Source organism: Onychostoma macrolepis, chromosome 23, assembly GCF_012432095.1.
Source record: "Onychostoma macrolepis isolate SWU-2019 chromosome 23, ASM1243209v1, whole genome shotgun sequence".
Lineage (NCBI taxonomy): Eukaryota > Metazoa > Chordata > Actinopteri > Cypriniformes > Cyprinidae > Onychostoma > Onychostoma macrolepis.
The window spans coordinates 11,876,230-11,896,545 of record NC_081177.1 but is presented as its reverse complement, the minus strand read 5'-3'; the positions used below and the strand labels follow the sequence as shown (position 1 = coordinate 11,896,545).

At 38.4% G+C, this 20,316-nt stretch overlaps 1 protein-coding gene and 1 long non-coding RNA gene across 2 annotated transcripts in view; one reads left to right on the top strand and one right to left on the bottom strand.

Annotated features, from left to right (window-relative positions):
- camta1a (calmodulin binding transcription activator 1a) overlaps nucleotides 1-20,316 on the bottom strand; it is a 392,827-nt gene that overhangs the window by 87,138 nt on the left and 285,373 nt on the right.
- On the top strand, nucleotides 7,448-18,433 carry LOC131531854 (uncharacterized). Its single transcript, XR_009268794.1, has 3 exons — nucleotides 7,448-7,511; nucleotides 16,087-16,258; nucleotides 17,280-18,433. It is a non-coding gene; the product is annotated as an uncharacterized LOC131531854 (long non-coding RNA).

Below are 20,316 nucleotides of genomic sequence, written 5' to 3'. Positions count from 1 at the left end.
AAAATCTAGTGTGCTGTCTGTTGCCTACATAGGCAGCTGTTTTCTGACAGGGACTAAAGCTAAAATCTGAATGATTTGGAGCGATTTAGATCGGCAGCAACTTTTTGTGCCATGCAAAACAGGAAGGCTCGACTCTTGAATTGATTTTGCTGTTAGCATGACGCAAAGCTAATGATTTGATACTAGTAGCAAAAATAAATAAATAAATATTTTTGCAACTATTTTTCAGGCACATTATATATATATATATATATATATATATATTATTTATCTTTTTTTTTACTCTTCTTCCCACTCAAATTACTCTTCTTCCCACTGTGTGGACTAGAGAGCAAATATATCAGCCCCAGGCAGCCTCTATTTATTGGTCTTCTGTCATTAAGTTTCTGAACAGGCATATATGTAAATTAAAAAATACATCCACACACAATCAAACCAGAAACAGGTAGGCTGACCATTTCGCATCCTTCCAAAACATTTGATATAATACACACAACAAAGCAAATGAGAAAACCATAAACCTTTAACGCAGACTAGCTTATCAGTAATTCAGGACAAATATCATTCAGCTCTTTGCTGATTCTCTCTCAAGGCTGCGTGGCAATGTGACAAACTGACAATGACAGAAGCCATTATTTGCTGTCTGTGGGCTGTGACAAATGACAGCACATCAAATGGCAAGCAATTAAGGCATAATTATATTCCCACAATCATGCAGGACTTCTCTCCATTTCTCAATCTGACTTACTCATCATTTGAAGCAACAGCAAGACTACAAATTACAAACTGTTCTCAAAGCACATCTAAAACAGACCATAGATGAGATTTTGTTGTGAAATGGGACATTTGGGATAAAAAATAGTGGGGCCAGTCCATGTCAATTGGTCTAAAAATTGTAAAGATGGTTGCTTAATTAAGTTATCTCTATGTATTGGTATTGCAAAACCAAGTTTTTTATTTTTAAAATAAAAAAAATGCACAACAACCTTCACTGGACCACTTGAGATGAATTGACCACAGCGAAAAATGTGAATAAACATCCTGATCAGAATTGGTCTCTGTCCAAATGTAATAATTACTGAAAATACTAAGCAGAATATATGGTTCTGCTCAAGGACATCATTTATTCGCTACTAAATGCCTCAAACTAAACTTTTTAAAACCTCATTATAAAACTGGAATCTTCTTAAAATGACTTTGTTTCCAAGCAGACTGCATAAACAGATTGTAACCAGTGATTTCTTATAATACTTGCCAATTTTGTGTATGATGTTACACTTTGGTTACACTTTGGTCAGATGTTACATGGTCTGACAGTGGAGCTGTGATTAGGACACACTAATTGTGCATGTCGTCATAGCAGGTGTTACGCCGAGCCATCAATCAAGGCAGCCGGGCAGGCAATGAAGGCAAGGTGTCCAACCTGCCGAAGATGCGAGACTCTCTCATTAGACCATAATGATGTGTGAAGGCACTCTTAATCAGACCATGGCATCTTAAGTATGGTGCCAATTTGCTGTTTTATGATGTGACGATGTGTGTGGTTGTGATACTGGATGCTCTGAATGAACCTCATCGGGGTAGATGCTGTTTAATGTGATGCGAATGAAAATAAGGCTGTGAGGAAAAATCATGCAGTCCGTTTAATACATTGCACAGTATTCAATGGTGCAATCTAAGCAAGACAATACAGGTGAATAGGGTAAATAATTTAACTAATAGCAATCACAATACTTTCTCCTAATGATTAATCAAAATACATTAAGACACTTGTTTAGTATTATAAGCCTTCTGAAATGTTATGTTTAAATATGAAATTGAGCCACTATATTTCATACATTCATTTTGTTTCATTTTGTTGACATAAGAGTTGAAGTTTTTACATTGTGGATCTCAGAAATCTCTTTATATCACTTAATACATTTTGCCTGGAGTGTCTTGCCTTATTAAGCAGACTCATATTCTATACCTCACAGCCTTATTTTCATTTTTGTCAAATTAAATATCGTGCCTACCCTGATTGAGGCCCATAAGCCTCTGAGGGAAACCAGACACTGCAGAGTGTTTGTCTAGTCTGGTATAGCAGCTATACCGAATCCGACGCTAACCTTGATAGAGTTTTGTCTTAGCACTCGCTACACACGGAATAATTTATCAGACAGTGAATCCAGTTGGGAATACTCAATCATACAATTTGAGAGCGCATTGGCGACAACTTGATGAATTACCTCGTAGAGTGATATAGTGAGCCGAGACCTTGTAGATAATCAAGACAAATCTATTACCAATCACTTGAACATGTACATTTGTCATGCCTTACTCTTCTTTCAGCAATACTGAATGGAACTGGATAACTACGTGTATGTGCAAACCCTCACAAGTATGTCCTGGTTATAAAATCTTGTGCCAGCAGATCTACTACAGAGTCACCGTTTCATTAAGAAGATCAAGCTTTGTATTATCAATCAGGCATATATAAGTAGACCTGCCTAAGGGATGTGGATTGAACCTGAGGCAAAGACACAAATATGTCTCCAGTCCAGCAAGTTACTCAGCCTTTTTCAGGGAAGAACAGGTCTGCTGAACCCAAATGGCTAGTTAAAGCAGTAACAGGCTGTCACTACAACTCAGCCAATCACATCCTACTTCTTTTCCACACTGATAACTGTGCAGAAAGCTCTGTACTTTCAGAAAAAAAATCAATAGGCCAAAAGTTTACAGACATTTCCTTTAACCCTAAAACACGTAATTTAACATATAATCTTCATATTAATTAACACAATACATTGTGCACAATACATTTTTATGGATCTTACTGTATGTAAGGCCATGTCCCAAATTGTGCCCTATATGGAAAGTTAATTTATTAAAAATAAAGAGTTATATATAAATTGTAAATCTGTCATGCCTATAAAATGTTTTTTTTTTAATGTATACTTTACACAATTTTTTGTCAAGCTATCATTCAAAATAATGTTACTTTGTTAAAGGGATGTAAATAAATATAAATAAAATACTGTCATAATTTACTCATCCTTCATATAGTCGAAAAACTGTATGACTTTTGTCTCTGGAACACAAAAGAAGATATCCTGAGAAATGGAAGTCAATGATCACCAATTCTATTTGCAAAATATCTCCTTTTGTGTTCCACAGAAGAAAATAAGGCATGGTGGTTTGAATGAACATGAGGGTGAGTAAATGATAAAAGTGAACAATTTAGATATAAATTTGAGTTTGAATTTTCAGACTGAACTGAATTTAAATTAAAGAATTCTTAATTCAATTCTGAATGATGCACAGTCCTGCTAGTATCATACTAGTATGACATTAGCAGTATCATCTCTAGTAAACAGAATCATCTTCTTGAGTTTAGCCACCTCTGCCGCAGCATCTCAAACTTCAGCTGTATGAAACAAAATGAAGCTAAGGAGACCATGATTGTCACCGAACAATACCGCTCGCACAAAAAAGAATGCCTTATGGTAATTTGGTTTCTAAAAATACCTTGCACATTGTAAATAAACAAAAACAGTTTATACACAGACCCCGAAAGGGGGAATTAATTACTCGAGCTGGACAAGTAAACAGAGCCATACATCAATATCACAAACACAACAACACAGAGGAAATATTGTACAACTAAGGCTGTCCAATATCACTGCATGCAGTGAGAGAGAGAGAAAGAGAGATAAGGAGGAGGAATAGTGTGCGTACTACCCACACTCATGCCTGTGATAGTACAACAAATGTGTGCGTGTGTGTGTGTGTGCACGTCTCTCAGGCAGAAGACACAGTGTCTGTTGATGTTAATGCCAGGCCTCTGGGCTCAGGGCCAAAGGCATTAAGTGGAATCGAATTCCACAAAACTAGCTTTAATCAGCAGGTTTTTAAGGTTAGAATTACCCTCTCTCCTCCAGCCTGCCTGCCAAGGTTAAAGCCCTGCCGGAGCAGGCTGAGGTAATGGGATGGAGGGGTGGCAAAGGCCTCATGCTCCTCTGCTCCTCTACACACTAAAAACCCAGCATACTCTCACATATGACGAGCATCTGTGGAATACTGAACAACCCAGTGCTCTCGACTCATCAAGGACAACAGTGACCAACTGAAGTATGTGTATATGCAGTGTGGTTAGTGGTTAAAAGGGTAGTTTAAATTAAAATTCCCAGAATTACAATTATGTGCTTATTTGTGCACCCTCATGCTTTTCCAAACCTGTTTGAATTTTTTGTTTTTTCTGAGGAACGTGAAGGAGATATATTGTATAATATTTACAGTGGGGACTGGTGATGTAAAAAAAAAAAAAACACTAGCGTTATTCAACAAAACCCCTCCCCTTCTCTGTAACCCACAGTTTTGATTCAATTTAATGACAAATTTGACAGGCTTCCCACAAGAACCTATGACACCAAACCTGGTGCGAAGAGAAAGAGAGTGTGAGATTTAAAATCAGCAGATGATGGTGATCTATTTCTTTTAAACATTTCATTTTTTTTAGGTGACTGCAAGGTTGAGGGATTTAAACCCCAAAGTTGATCCATGAACTACACCGACTGTGTCTACGAGTAAGATACTTTACTCTAGGTTAATCCAAGGCGACTGACTACTTACCTAGAGGGTAGAGAGAGAGAGTGACTGTTGATTGCTGATCTATTACATCATTAGCAGACAGAAGGTGAAGGTGGTATCCAGACAAGACGAACATACGCTGTCTAAAAGTGCTTTTACACATCCAAACCCCAATCAGCCCTCAGGCTGAGCAGGCTCAGAGCATATAGAGCCATCATTACTAAGAGTCTCTCTGTGCCACAATGTAAGGGTACTGTAATAGCCCATTAAGTCCTGCTGTCTGACAAAGTGACTTCGGGCCTGAAGCCTGGCCAGAGTTCTGCGGACAGAATCATGATTCACGAAGAACCCTGTGCAACAGGCAGTTTTTTTCCCCTTGTTCTTCTGCTCTGTGTCTTCCTCTATCAGGGTGAAACAAAAATAAATGGCATATTTCTCTCTGTCAGAGAGGGCTGGTGATGCATGAGCTGCTAACACAAAGAACGCGGGCCTCTGGGACTCCACAGAGCTCGGTTATTTGCGTCTACGAAGGATAGTAGATGACTCTCAAACAGTGAGGCCAAATTGAGGAGAGGCTCTTACATGCTGGAGTCAAAAGGATAGAAAGTTTAAACGAGAGATTAGCTGCCTGAAGGGAGGGATTGTTGGTGTCTAATATAACAATTACAGAAACTTTCATGAAAGCTTTGAAGCGAGTTTATCTCTTAAATATGAAGAGAAAAGGGCTTCGGCATGCCGTTCCTTGTCAAAAATATCATGGGTATTGAGAGATAATTCCCCTTCAACCCACTGAAAAAAAACTTTGAAGTACGGGGGAATTGTCTCTCCTCATTCTCCATTCACACCCTCAGCCTGTCTGAGATCCCATTCTCTCCTCTACCTCCTCCTGATCCCTGATCCCAAACCCTAGCGGCGTGCTGAATAATGAATCTGTGTCTCCATCAGCCGTAACAGCCCATTACTCATGGAATTCTGGGTTTCATTACGGAAGTTAATAGAAAGGCAAAAGGACGGTCAGTCCCTCCTGTGGGGGTCAAAGGTCAGGGGTTATCTGAAAACAGCTTATGTTTTTCAGCTTGCTGAAGTTTCTGGATATATCAGCATTCGAGATCTGAGAGGGCAAGTGATTCGTAAACACGACGCAGTAATATTAGACTTCTGAATGTGAATCAGAGGCTGGTTTGCATGAATAGCATTATGAGACGTGTGGCGCTTTGTTTTATTTCCATTTGTGCTAAATATTTATGCACAAAGCTTTGCTCCCTGGGGAAACGGTTCTCATGCTTTTTGAACAGCTTCAAATGCTCACAACAAACGCTGAGCAGACAAACACAATGAGTCGACTGTGTCAAAATATGGAAAGTGGGTTAAACCGTTTAACCCACGCTACAAGAAACTTAAAGGAATAGTTCACCCGCATCCATATGATTTTCCTCATTCTTTAGAATACTGAAGGAAATGTATTCCTGGCTGTTTTTTCTTCCATACAGTGAAAGTGATTGGGAATGAAAAAGAAAAACACAATAAAAGGGCCATAAAAGAGGATCAAACAACTTCTGCGCTATATTCCAACGCTATAAGATATGATATAAAATGTAAGTTGTTATTTGTGCCAAACACAAAGTGCCAGATTTGACTATGGGAAATTTTGTATGTGTCTGAATATATACGATTGGTTACAGTGATGTTACAATTTTCAACCATAAAACAAAGCCACATACAATTGCTCATTTTGAGTTTGTAAATAAATGAGAACAAAACTTAGAAAACTGTAATTCAGTCAAATCAGGAAATGACTTATGGGTCTGCATTTGTTTACAAAGCTAAGTTCATCAGATAAAGTCAAGGAAATATTTTTCAGAGTACATAATTAGAAAGTTAACATATGGATTCAGAAAATAGTAACCAGGGGAATCTGTTAAAAGAAAGTCATATGGGTTTATAGCAACCCATATTTAAATAAAAGATTCAAGCAGAAATTAATTTACTTTCTTTCTTTTGAAGAACATCAAAGAAGATATTTTCTGAAATGTCTCATAGTGTTTTTCTCTGTTAATGTCAAAGTCAATGATTACCAAAACTAATTGGCTACCAACATTCTTCAATTTTTTTTAAATTATTTTGTGTCCCACAGAAAACAGAAAATCATACAGGTTTGGAATGACATGAGGGTGAATACATGATGATAGAATTTTCATTTTTTGGTGGACAATCCCTTTAGGTTTTTAAAATCGCAAGCCATTTCCAGGGCATGTGAAACACACAAATGGAACTTTGGAGTGTGACTGTATAAACCACAGAGAATCTGTAGCTCTGCATAATTGTGTTAGCAGTGATTAGCACACAGTTATAGATCTCCCAGCTTGATGTATATGCTCTCTTCATTTCTGCCGGCTCCCGCACGAGCAGACAGCCGCTCACAGAGACTGTTAATCATAAAGAGTCTCTTCAAAAAAGAGAGAAAAGAGAGAGACAGAGTCAGCGAGACATCAGAGGAGAGCGGAGAGACTACTTGATTACCAGCGAAACAGCCAGAAAATCAGACCCTGGGATGAAGGAGGAGAAAAGGAGGGGAGAAAGAGAACAGGAGGTACAGAGAGAGAGGGAGAGAGAGAGAGAGCATGAATGCTAACCAGCACCCAAACACAGAGCAGAGGCTTTATCCTTCACAGGCAGAGGAACACCAATCGCAAACGCATTTTCTCAAGCCCAGGCCCCGAGAGAGATAAAAAAAGCAATTTGTATTCTATTCCTCCTCAGCGTCGCTTGCCCTGTTCCTCTGCCTGCATATTTGTAAACACGGCTTCGTCAGAGCAGCTTAATCTTCCTTGCGCAAACGCAGGCTGGAGGTGGCGGAGGGGTGACGAGATGGGGAGGTTGGGCCGGAGGGGTCAGGCGAGGTCAGTAAAGGCCAAACTGCATTTCCTGCTCTGGAACTGGAGGTATGCTCCTTTATACACATACCAGAGTGGCAAACACTATTCTACATGCTTTCCGATATTAAATTTGTTATGTTTGTGTTATAGCTGAAGGCAACAAATAAAGCTTACTTTTGATTATATAAAATTATACAAATACATACATAAATAAATATCTAAACAATTAAAAAAATGTGAATGTAAAATGTTATATTGCCAAATTCGAACTTATTTTATTTACAATAAATCTAACTTGCGTATTTATTCTAACTTTTATGTTTGCTAAATTCTAGGTTATTGATTCTATTCAAATGTATATCAAATTTAATTCATATGTATATTAATCTCATAATATACAAATTATATTTAATAGTTTAATATTTAATAATTTAATTAAATTATATATTTTTTGCTAGGGATGCACCGAATATTCGGCCACCAAAAATTTTCGGCCGAAAATGGCCCAAAAGTGCATTTTCGGTTTTCGGCCCAAAGACTTTTATAACCGAAACAATACGGCCGAAATGTTGTGATGACGCAAACAGAAACCGCGACCTGCACGTGCTTGTCTAAAGCAACATGTCTGCGGTGTGGACGTTTGTTTTCAAATGGAGCGGCATTTAATACACAGAGCCGTAGTTCACTGACAAGCTACGCAATATCACGTTCAATATCGCAGGCGATTCATCTGTTAAGTTAAAAGTTAACATATGGGCTATGGCAGTCTTTGTTTTGATACACTATTATGTTGAAGGTCTACAGAGAAAATATTATTGTATCTTTAAGCAGTTGCACTTGTTCTGAATGCACTTTCTTGTAGTGTTCCTACGGAGAAAAACTTAAAATGCATTTGACCTAAATGCACTTTGTTTTTATGAGAGAACATTTAATTTTACAACCTTTCAGCAGGCCAGTAGGCCTGTACATTATTATTTAATGTACACATGAGTGGGGTCAAGTTAAACATTTTAGTTTGAATTTTATTTTATACTATGCATTGTTGCAATGTGCTAAATAAATATTTGCATAATTTGTAATTGATTTATTCTTTGAAACTTTAATATTAATTTATGCAATTGCAATGCCTTGATTTTAGTAAAGTTAGTACACAGTCATGGCCATAAATGCAATGGTACTAATAATTGGCATAATTTCTTTCGGTGTTTCGGTTTTCGGCCTTGGTTTCCTCTTTTTCGGTTTTCGGTTTCGGTCAAGAATTTTCATTTCGGTGCATCCCTATTTTTTGCTATATATCACACTTGATCTGAGCTCCAGTGGGCCAGAGAGGAGCTGCTATATTGGAGCATGGTGGAAAGTCAGGATCCAGATGGCTTGGAACAGTTTGGGACAGCTTGATATTATCACAGAGTGACAGACAGAGTGATCAGTCCAACATTAACTAGCAGCACAGATACAGGCCTTACTAACCCGAGCAACATGTCCAAATTTACTCCCAAAACACAAGCCAAATTAACACTGAAGCAGCTCAAGAACAAAAAGGTGAACGGGCCTGATCTCAATCCAGATAAGAATCTGTGCAATTATTCACAAATTGTGGTGCACAAGCTACAGAAGACAGGTCTACAAAATATAATCATTTGTGACAAAATCTTTAATGTCAAGAGAATTTATATATTTAAATAAAATGGAGATATTTCAAAAAAATTAAAATAATTATAAATTAAAGGGAGTTTACTTTTTAATTTATATATATTTTAATAAATAAATACATTTATTTCAGGATTAGTTTCAGTATTTGGATAATTAATATTCTCTCTCTCTCTCTTTCTCTTTAGTTTGAACTAAATTGATAAATTGTAAAACTAATAAATTGTACATACATATATTGGCAGAACTACAACATGCTACACTCAAACGTTCACTTATTATATAACTCCATGGGGGCGGGGGGTCGTTAGTGTTCTACAGACTGAATTTCACTTTTTATTCAGATAAAAGAAAACCAAAGAGACTTGAGGAGTTTGTGATCTTTTGTTGAAAACACACACACACGGACAGTGGAGCCCAGATACAAGGAGACAGATTCTGTGTTATGAGAAAGAGAGAGGGAGACATGGGAGAGACAAAAACGAAAGGAGCGAGTGTAAGATAGAAGGCAAGGAGAATGAGAAGTGACACTTCATTTCTGAGGCCCATGTCTGGCTGACTTATTATGAGATGTTTTGTAAGCTGGCTTGGTGGTGCATCTGTTCTGGACCAGAGCCTGTTCTCTCTCTCACAGAGACCGGTGGCTGGAACCTGTGTTTATATGTTCTGGGCAGCAGCCCCCTCTGTCCTCCTAAATTTACAGCCTGGCTCTCTGTCTCACTCCCTTCACTCCATGGCTACCCTCTTCTCACGACATACCTCCTCCTGGCCTGCAACCTTCTCTAATATAAAATAAATATAATAATAACAAAATGGTTACTCATCATGTATACCTGCATAATGTACAGTATAACTGTCCATAGCTTTTGTAGCTTGGATAAAACAAAATGCTTTTCAGCTGTTCACTGGGTTCTCGGGGAATTCAGTCAATCAAGAATTTAAACACCCTAAAAGTTTAATTCAACATCTACACTTGCCTTGAGCTATACTGAAAAAAAATATTCTATAGAACATCCTTGTATAAACAATAAAAATGAACTCATAACATTCATATGTAGTCAGACATCTGGACAAAATACTGTATTTGAATATAATAAATGTAAAATATGTATTTAAAATAATATGAAATATACAAAACATGAAATTAAATAAATAAAAAGAAGAAATCATAAATAGACGAAACCATAACTTCAACATCTAGACAGGCATATGGACAAGAAAATGGATTTGAACATGAATTTTGAAATCTAAATAAATAATAAATGAAAAGAACACCCAGATTTAGTCAGGCCTATGGGCAAGACACTGGATTTGAAACATGAATTTTGAAAAAAATCTAAATCTAAATAATATAATAATAATAATAATATAAATAATAAACATATATTTTGCTAACTTTAAGAGCAGCTTTTAATGGATTTTCAAGGCTTTAAATGAATGTCCATTTCACAGAAGCTACAATTTGGTGTGCTGCAAGCTTCATCTTGATTGTGTTAGATTTTTTTGTATTCCATCGATCAGCACAGTGACAACTGAAATTCACAGACATTCAGACATCGATAAAAGATGAAAGAAAGACAGTAGCAAAGTTGGGTGATTGAAAGAGGGCAATGGAGAGACAGGAAGCAGAGGTACAGAGAAGAGGTGGAGTGGAGGGAGTGAGTTATGTGACATTCAGTATCTCTGGAGCTCAATCCCCTCAACAGTTTGCTTTCCCCAATTACAGATATGGGCCGCCCTGCTTTATCCTTGCTCATGAGTGATATGACGCCTCTGTCCTTCAGTGCGCTTCCCGCACTCCAGATGATCTAATGTGACAGAGTGCAGGTGTTAGTTATCAGAGCTTTGCTTCGTCGGAAAACGGCAGGCTTTATTTGCGACTGGTAGCACGCCAACTGTCCCGTCTCAAGGTTAGGAATGCTCGCTCAGAGAATGAATGTGGACGCTAATGCCTTTTCCACAAGCGTCATTCCTGTTTCCTCTCTCCTGAAGTGGTTCAAGACTGCTGCTTGATTTATACGCCACACGCACCATTAATCCTGCAACCATGCATGGCTCTGCTGAATAATTGATCTCAGTGCTTCTGTAACTAAATCTGTCAAAACAATGACGGCCCCCCCACCAATCGCTGGCCCCCACCAATGGCTTATGGTCTGCTAAAAGTCAAAGCAAAACAAATACTAAAATACAAACAAAAACACTCATACCCAATGAAAAGGAAGGCTGGAGCAACTTGCATTGGAAATTAATGAGTGTGTCTGTGACTCTTCCTGACCACAAGAGGGAGTTTCACAGCTATGGTCGATTCTGGCAAAATTTCTGTGTGAGTGTGAAACTCCAGCAAATCAAAAGAACATGTTGTAATGACATCAAGGAAATCAGAAAGAAATCCTGCTTCCTAAGTATTTCTCTTTTCAGACCAGATCTCGACCACTTTAGACGCAAAGATCGCCAGTGGCCCCAGATTGTTGTTTACATTCACTGTGACATTCACATTTAATCTTGAAAAATGTATAATAACGACAAAGTATCAATAGAAGGATTTAGGATGCTAATTTTGATATTACACTACTATTTATGCTTAAAAAAACTTTTAAAGTGACAATAAATTCTATCTGATCTATCTGATATGAGAGCAAAATAAACATGCAAAATTAACCGATATTATTGATATTTTAAACTGAATAAGGAACTTACATATTCAGTTGCTTCTGGCCTGGTTTATTTGTGATAACAAGGCTTTGCTAAACAATATTCATGGCAGTTTTTAGTTCAAAAGTGTGTAAACTTGGATAAATACTGATTGCAAGTTTACATCATATTTCTTTAGACTAAATCATTATATCTATTAATTTCCCACCAAATTATACAATTATCTGGAATGTTGAATAAAATGTCTGAACTAACTAAAAGTTACCACTGAAAAAGGTGAAACACAAAACAGTCTCTGTAATACCATACACAGCACAGATAAGTCAAGCGGAGGAAACATTTTTTCCAGTCAAAAATAATCACAAATTCATATTATTATTACGTTAATGTCTAAATTCACTTGTAATACATAAAATTATTAATTTAATTTTTTACAAATGTACTTAAATCTTCTTTTTAAACATAGTAAGTAGTATAGACTTGATATGTATTGGCTATTAGCTAAAACAATGGTGAGTATTGGCCAGAACAAAAGGTCAAGTTAAAGTATATTGCATCTGAATAAGAGAGAATATAGCTAGAGATACTGAAACAAAGTTTCTTTATCAACACTGCTAGCAAAACATTCTCAATATCCGTTCTCTCTAAGCTGGCCTGATGTTGGCAGTCATAGGCCTCCAGAGGCTGTAAATAATGTCCCATGCGCTGTATGGAGCAATACACACACATCACCCACAGCCATTCTGTGCCAATTTACTGTTTCTGTGTCTCAGGGAGCCGGAGCCGTAGCCGCAGCCGCAGCCGCCGCCTGGAAGGCATCTGTATGCATGGCAATTCCAGCCCATTTACATGCAGTGCCCTCTGGACAGAGATGAGCTTCTGCTTCTCTCTCAGCCTGTCTAGTGGGGCGAACGGGGCGAGATAACCCTGGCTGTGACTGCGTCCACAGAGATGGGGATTTCTGCTAATGACCACAGAGCAGGTCATCGAAATCAGACAGCAGACACAAGCTGATGGCAAGAGCTGCTTCAAAGAACGAAATGTACTACACTAACATCTCTGGCATGAAGCGACTCATCTCGCCTGATGTATTAATTAAACAACTGTGTCGGCTTCCGACTAATTAGCATTTTGTCCCATTTGCAAGAGATCCAGCCAGGGAAGGTGGAGTCACATTAGTGCACAGCCAATCCGGAAGCCTGGAAGGGCTGTAACAGGAAGTGTCCTACGAGGAGCTCGGTTTTATATTAGCAACATGACGTAGCTGATTAATTAACAAGGTCAAGTGGATATTGCTTTGTGATGTTTTCTAATGAGTCCCCAAACACAGACGGAGAACTAAAAGGAGGAGGAGTGTGAGTATACTGATAGGAGTATGAGTGGAGGGAAGAACGTGAGACAGAGAGAGAGAGATAGTTTTCCCATCAGTGTAATGCGCTGTTCCATATCAGTCCCAGTGGGATAGAGTGCTCCGCCATCATTAGCATCCACCCACCACTGAATCTAATTAGCCGCCCTTTTGCTCTGCATACAAACACACACTGCCACATGTGCGTGATCAGTAGATAGGCTTTCGTGAATGCCAGTGACCCTTCGGTTTCATGCTGCTGTTACTGAGTGACAGTATGATGAGTACAGCTTGAACGCCCCCTTTCCTGCTGAGTCCGTTTGGGGCCCACCGCACCCCCTAGCTCATTACTGTGGTGAGTTTGTTTAGATATCTGCCATGACAGTCACAACGACTTCAGGGACTGCTGAGAAGCATGTGTGCATGTCCATCTTTATGTCCATCTCTGAGCACCTCTCTCAGCCGATAGGAGTGGTGTAATTGAAGTCTTTACACTTTTCTAATGCTACGCAGGAGGCCTATTTCACAGTGGAGTCTGTCCTAGCAAATGCCTGCCTAAAATGCCACTCATGGCGAAATGACCATCTCCTGCAAGATACTTCTGCAGCTCCACTCTGTTTGTGCCATTTTGCCCTCTGTAAAGTCTAATTGAAGTGCGAGATTTATGTAGGCAGTTGATGGTCTAGGGGGAGCGCAGTGAGAGCAGACGTTACCAAGACGGCATGTAAATGAAACTCAGTGCAAGCCCAGCAGAATAGCAAATAGGACAAAACAGACGGAGCCCACCAAAACAAAACAAAACAAAACAAAACAAACAAAAAACAAAACAGCTTTGATATTTTTGATACAAAAGACTTTGATATTTTCAAGCAAATGGGAATTTTGACAGTGTGTTTTATGTTAAAAGAAAAAACAATGATAAATTAGGCCTTATCTGAGATTGATGTAAAGAAAAGTAATCTGGTATCTCTAGAGTGTTTCTTTATTTTTTAAGAATAATATCAGCTGATGAATATCTCTGATGCTCTTGCAGGAAAAATCAAAAGAAAAAAAGAATCACACAAAAGCTTAGCAGACCTCAGCAGAATTGTGAAGTCAGTAAATTCTACAAATCCCCTGAGCCTTTTGCTTGTTCGTTTATTAAATATTTGGATATATTTTATTTAGCTTTCAGCTACAAATTAGAATTTCAGGGTCAAATATAATGTGCTTTGGTGAGAAAATAAAATGATACTGGCCGGTGGCCGATAATTTTATGAGGAACTGCAATTGTATAAGTACTTCTAACTTACCTCGGTGGAAATTTAACATATCTTAACTAAATCTAAAGTTAATTTTTCTGGGAATCCATGTGCTGAATCTGTGAGAAAAATTCCTCATATTAAACAACCAAAATGAATATATGCTAGGAACAGAATTATGATGACTCATCTCTACGTTTCTAACAGGTGCAGTTTTACCAAGAAACTGTGAGTAACACAATGACATGCTATATTTGTCAACAAAATGACAATTTCATTAGGACAAATATATATTGTGATATTAAGCAATATTATGCAAACAAGTGTGCTAATAATTCAGGTAATCAATAAGGCAGGTGATCACAGCCATGCCTGATTGAGACAGTATGTTAAAAATCAGTATCTTATATTTTAGACGTAATATTGTCAGTCACTTTGTCTGGTTTTAAATGAATTAGAGTGAATGACTAAATGGCTCTCAGAGCCACTTGATTAATTTCTGGATTAATCAGCTATTTTGAACAAAACAGTTGAGTGACTGATTCAGTGACTCTCTTATAAATTAGTTTCTGACTTATTCATTTTTTGAAGGAATCGGCTAATTGAATGATTTAATGACTCATTTTAAAAACACACACTCATTTAGTTCCTGAACAAGTCAGTATGTTGAATGAATGATTCAATAACTCATTCAAAGACAGTCACTTGTCGCCACCTACTGGTCTAACTATGTAACCTCTAGAAAGAATCACTTAAAAATCCCCACTACTGACATGCAATCACAGCCTGTATGGAACACAAACACAACATATTTATAGCTGATAAATCCATATAACATATTTTACAATATTTAAATTACACAGATGTTCAGTGTAGAAAATATTAACACTACATTGATACTTTTTGACCTTGCGATCACCTGAAGTATGTTTATGTAAACAGATGCATTGCCAACAAATAATTAGCTACACCTCAAAACAACAAACTAAGAGAACAGGGCAGAAGAAACAAGCACAGACGCTTAAAAATCAGTTAAAAGGCAGGGTGAGGTATTATCGTAAACAGTGAAACAGTGCAAGTGTGTTTGTTGGGAAACAAAGTATGAGCCGCACAGCTCACCTACCACAGGTGGGCGAGTGGGAATAATTGTGTAATTACATCAAATGTGTTCACAAGGACAACAGCTTGAATCAGCCCTGAGACACACACATACACATCTGCAGCAGCTCTCAGCACCTGCAAGCCCTGATCACTCTCTCCATACATAACGACCAATAAAGCCACTGCTGACTCCTACTGAAACACAGCCAACAGGGAAGAGAGAGCGAGAGGGAGAAGAAGAGGACTCGCATGATAGCACCCACTGAAACAGGCTTCACAAGCCAGCGGCTCCTCATTTAATGTGTGACCCGTCTCATCCTTTCGCCCACGGTGTGTGTGTATGTGTGTGTAAGATACTGGTGTGGGATGCCCTGTGAGCAGAGGGCTCCAGGAAGCAGCCTGCTTGACTGTGACTGAGGGTGTTAATTAAAAGCCATGGTGAAGCCAACCAGAAGAGTAGGGCGAGCGGCACAGTGGGCGAGCATAGACTCCGGGAACAAAAAAAGCCAGAGAAATGAGAAGCACAAAAAGGAATAAAAGGAAAAAAGGAGAGAGAGGAGAAGCGGGTGAAGGGATGGGGACAGCATGGGGTGAGAGCCGGGGATAATTACTGCTAATAAAAGCTAATGGAATTTATCCCTCTTGTCAGGTGTAAGATGATGTGATTATGGGCGAGCTGGCTGAGGGGAAATTGGGAACTGATCCGTTAATCCCCCCATCCTCCTGAACCACGGACGACTGGAGGACCAAGGGGGCTATCGGAGGAGTGGAAACTTAAGAACAAGGGAACCAGAATGAAGCGAATGGAAAATGGCTCGAAAGTAAGTGACATCTTGAAAGTGCCCGTGGGGTCAATGAGTGTATGTACAGCTTATATAGTCCTCGAACCTGTGCATGGAATTAAGAAATCATATTATTAAAGCCTTTCACGGTTTAATGTTGAAGCCAGCATCAAAAAGCTGTGTCTTCGTCAGAGGTCATGGGTCTTTCAGTAGGACAATGATGCTAAACACTTCTAAAAGCACCTAGGAGTGGTTGAAAACAAAACACTGGACTGAAGTGGGAAGCAATGAATCCAGATTTAGACCCTCAGAAAACCTTTGAGGGGATAATATTTAATAATATAACAATTTCATTCTATTTAATTCAATTTTGAGATGTAATGCTATTACATTACTGACAAAAATACATTTAATAAATGCATATTTAATTACATTATTATTATTTAATTTTATTATTATTTTTCATTTTTTTATTATCTGGACAGGACAGTGGAGAGATAACAGAAAAGTATTGGGTAAATCACTCAATCAATCAATCAATCAATCAATCTATCTATCAGTTTAAAAAAAATACTACTGATTTGATGTTTTGCTTTCATTAAAATTGCATTATTTGAAAAAATAAAAAAATAAAACTAACAATAATAACAAAGCAAGGCAATATTTTAAAGTAATTAATTAAAAGTAATAGAGTATGATTTCCACTGACATGCTATTTGTATGATAATGAGACTATGAATTTCTCACTGTTACCATCTGAACTTCTTTTGGACTATCATCCACTCTATCATAGCTTACTGGCCTGCTGACCTTGATTGAATATCACAGCACAGCAGACGCAGAAAGAACTGTGTGTGAACCACTGTGTGTGTGTATTTTCACACAGTGGAAGCTGAAAGGACACACTCCACCCTGTGATTCTCACCATTTTATGTGTGTATCAGCTTCTGTGTGTAGATATATGTGTGTGAGTGAGCTACTGTATGTCTGCAGATGCAGAGATGATCAGTGCTGTAGTTATTGGACTGTAAGGCCTGATCTCAGTCTTCTCTATCTCCAGGCAGCACCTGCTCCAGGTCTTGATCAGATCAGGGGGTGCCGGCCGAAGGTGAGCTGAGCTGAGCTGAGCAAGGGAATGAGAAACGATGGAACAGGTGTTTGCCTCGTGAGAGAGAGAGAGAGAGAGAGAGAGAGGGAGAGGAGAGTGGACGGATGGAGATAAGCCAGTTAATGACAACCTGTATCCTCAAAATCCAACACAACCCGAATCATAAAAAGGAAACAAAGTACCATAGCAGCAATTCCCAATGAAATTCAGACGCATCCAACAGTTGAATTAATAACTATCATCTATTCCCACAGGAAAGCTCTCCACATTCTCTTGGATAACATCAGACTTCTCCTGAGCCAAAAAGGTTCCTTTACTGTGTGTTTAGCACATCGAGCCAAGCCTCCACCTTTACTGATGCTCAATGAGTTTGTTTAGTGTGTGTAAAGGCGTTTTATGGGTCTGTGTGTGTTCGTATGAGGATGGGTGGGATTTATGATGGTGGAAGTCTATGCTGATGCATCTCTACAGCAGTAAAGGTGCAGCTGAGTACAGACGGACCACAAATAGGTTCAATATATTTATATATTTTCATATTTGAAAAAGAAATAAATGCAAAACTAAAAACTGAAATAAAATGCAATTAAACCTGAAATATGAATATAAAAACACTAATAAAAAGATAGAAAGCACAACAAAGATGACTCCAAATTAAACTAAGATTACAATGAAAACTGAAAAGCTAATTTAAACAATTAAAAACACTAGTACATAGATAATAATAAAATAACGCTATAAATATGAATTATTGAAGCCTCAGTGTAAATTCTATTGGGAAGACTAAATGTCATGTCATTCATTCATACTAACAGGTGTGGCCAATCACTACTTAACAACTGGAGAATATAAGCACTGAACTCGCTGTTTCATTTTTCGCAGTCAATGACGCTGATGTTCCCCTCCATCCTCCCCACCACCACCAGGTTGGCCCTGTCCATCCGGGGGTGGGCTCCGCCCCTGCCTTCATCTTCAGGCAGGATCAGCCAAATCTGCATCCCCAGGATTTGGATAAAGGTTGGGGTCTACGCCAAAGAATTTTTATACAACTATACATGAATTATCGTGACTCACTACCATCTGTAAATTCTTTACGGAATAAATACCATGTAAACGCTTACCTTCCCTCTGAGTCTTTCTGATAGAAGTAAATAAAACAAAGATTACTGGAATATGGTTTACAACAAAAGACTATTTAGATTTTCTATCTATAAATGTCATGTTTAATTCAATGTACCTGAAATAGTTTGAGAAATTTACCAGCAATTTCTGAGTCAAAATTGTTTCTACACCAAATGTTTTTCAGTGTGGTATATGGTATGCAGCTGTATATGACTTTAGTATATGAAATACTTTTGAACGGTGACGTCTGTGTGATATTGGTGTTCAGACAGGCAGACGGCAACAAAAAAAGCAAAGAAGAGCGTGTGAGAGAACAAAAACACAGCTTTTCATTCCACACACACATATACGCACAAACCTTTGTGCTTTGCACCTCCTCCACTGTCCAAGTTCTAAGCTTTTCCACTCTGAACTTACTGTCGGTTCTTTTGAATATTTCAGACTGCATTTCTGAAGCGCTCTGTCACTCTCCAGTGGCAGAGGAGATGGTCCTTGTCTAGCATGAGTTATCCAACACTGTGTACTGAAGTAGTACGCTGCATTCTGTACCACTAGCAAGCTTTCCGTACTTACAACCATGCTTATGCTTTCTATCTTATATGCTGCTTCTACTCCATATTGATCTTTCCACCAGCCCATTTAGCCTCACAGCCAAAGCAGAACCTTCAGAGGAGCTGTTCCCAGGACCTAAAGAGGGCAAGAGGGGGGGACAGGGCGAGAAGAAGTGGAGCGACTCCAATTCGGGTTGGTCTCTGGGGCAGACGGGTGCTGTTCTGTACATCGGAGAGCAGCCGAAAGGCTTTATTGAGCTTTAATCAGGTTGGGCGACGCTCAGTGGAGATCAATGCTTCATGCACGAGGTGCATCGACTGGGTCCTGCAGGGCCTGTCGACAGCCTCTCTCCCTCCTAATGTTACTCTTAATGAGCCAATTAGCTGACAATGGTGCGGCCAGCATCTTAAACTGTTGTTTACTGATGATTAATAATTAATTTCTCATGTTAAGGTATGAATGAAATTAAAAGAGCAAGAGGGAGCCATTAGTTCCCTATAGTAGAAGCTTATTAGGAGGAGGCACTTATTTATCTGATGGTGGGAGGGGAGGTAATTGTTCATAGAGTCAGGAGATTATAGTTCAGTGACCAACATAGGATTTGCAATTTAAATAGCCAGTAACGAGCAGCACTTTGTGAAGTGAATGCATGCATCATCTCTAATGCCAAGTAAGCTAGTAAGGTAGTCTGGATCACTGCCGACCTTCTATCTATCTATCTATCTATCTATCTATCTATCTATCTATCTATCTAGATAGATAGATAGATAGATAGATAGATAAAGTATGCAAATTCTGTCTAGTCCATGTTCATTCTAAAGTGTGTTTGAATAATTTACAGCATGCTGTTTTTTCCGGACATTAATTTTGGATCTGCTGTAGAGAAAAACAGATTTCCCTAAAATAAATAGAGAAAGCTGCATCAAACTGAAGGGGAGATACAGATTGTTTTATAATTATTAGCGATGGCCAACATGGTCCAAGATTACTGGTGTTGACACATTTATGTAGATTTTTATTATTTTTTTGTGGTGGTGCTTTGAAGCAGATGAATTAAGAGATACAACTTCCCTGAGAGGGTTTTAGCGTGCTGACAGAATGTTGTGCTTAAAATTGCTGGAACTTTCTCTGAGAAGATGCATCTTTAAATTTATCCATTTTACAACCCTGCTGCTACAGCCATCAAAGCACTGCTTGTGAAAAAACACCACATTCTACAATAAATTTCTTTCTATTGACTAATATTTTCTATTCCGTAACCCTAAGCATAACCCTCAAATAAATCTTTTTCCAGTTTCCACATGGAAACCAATGTCTG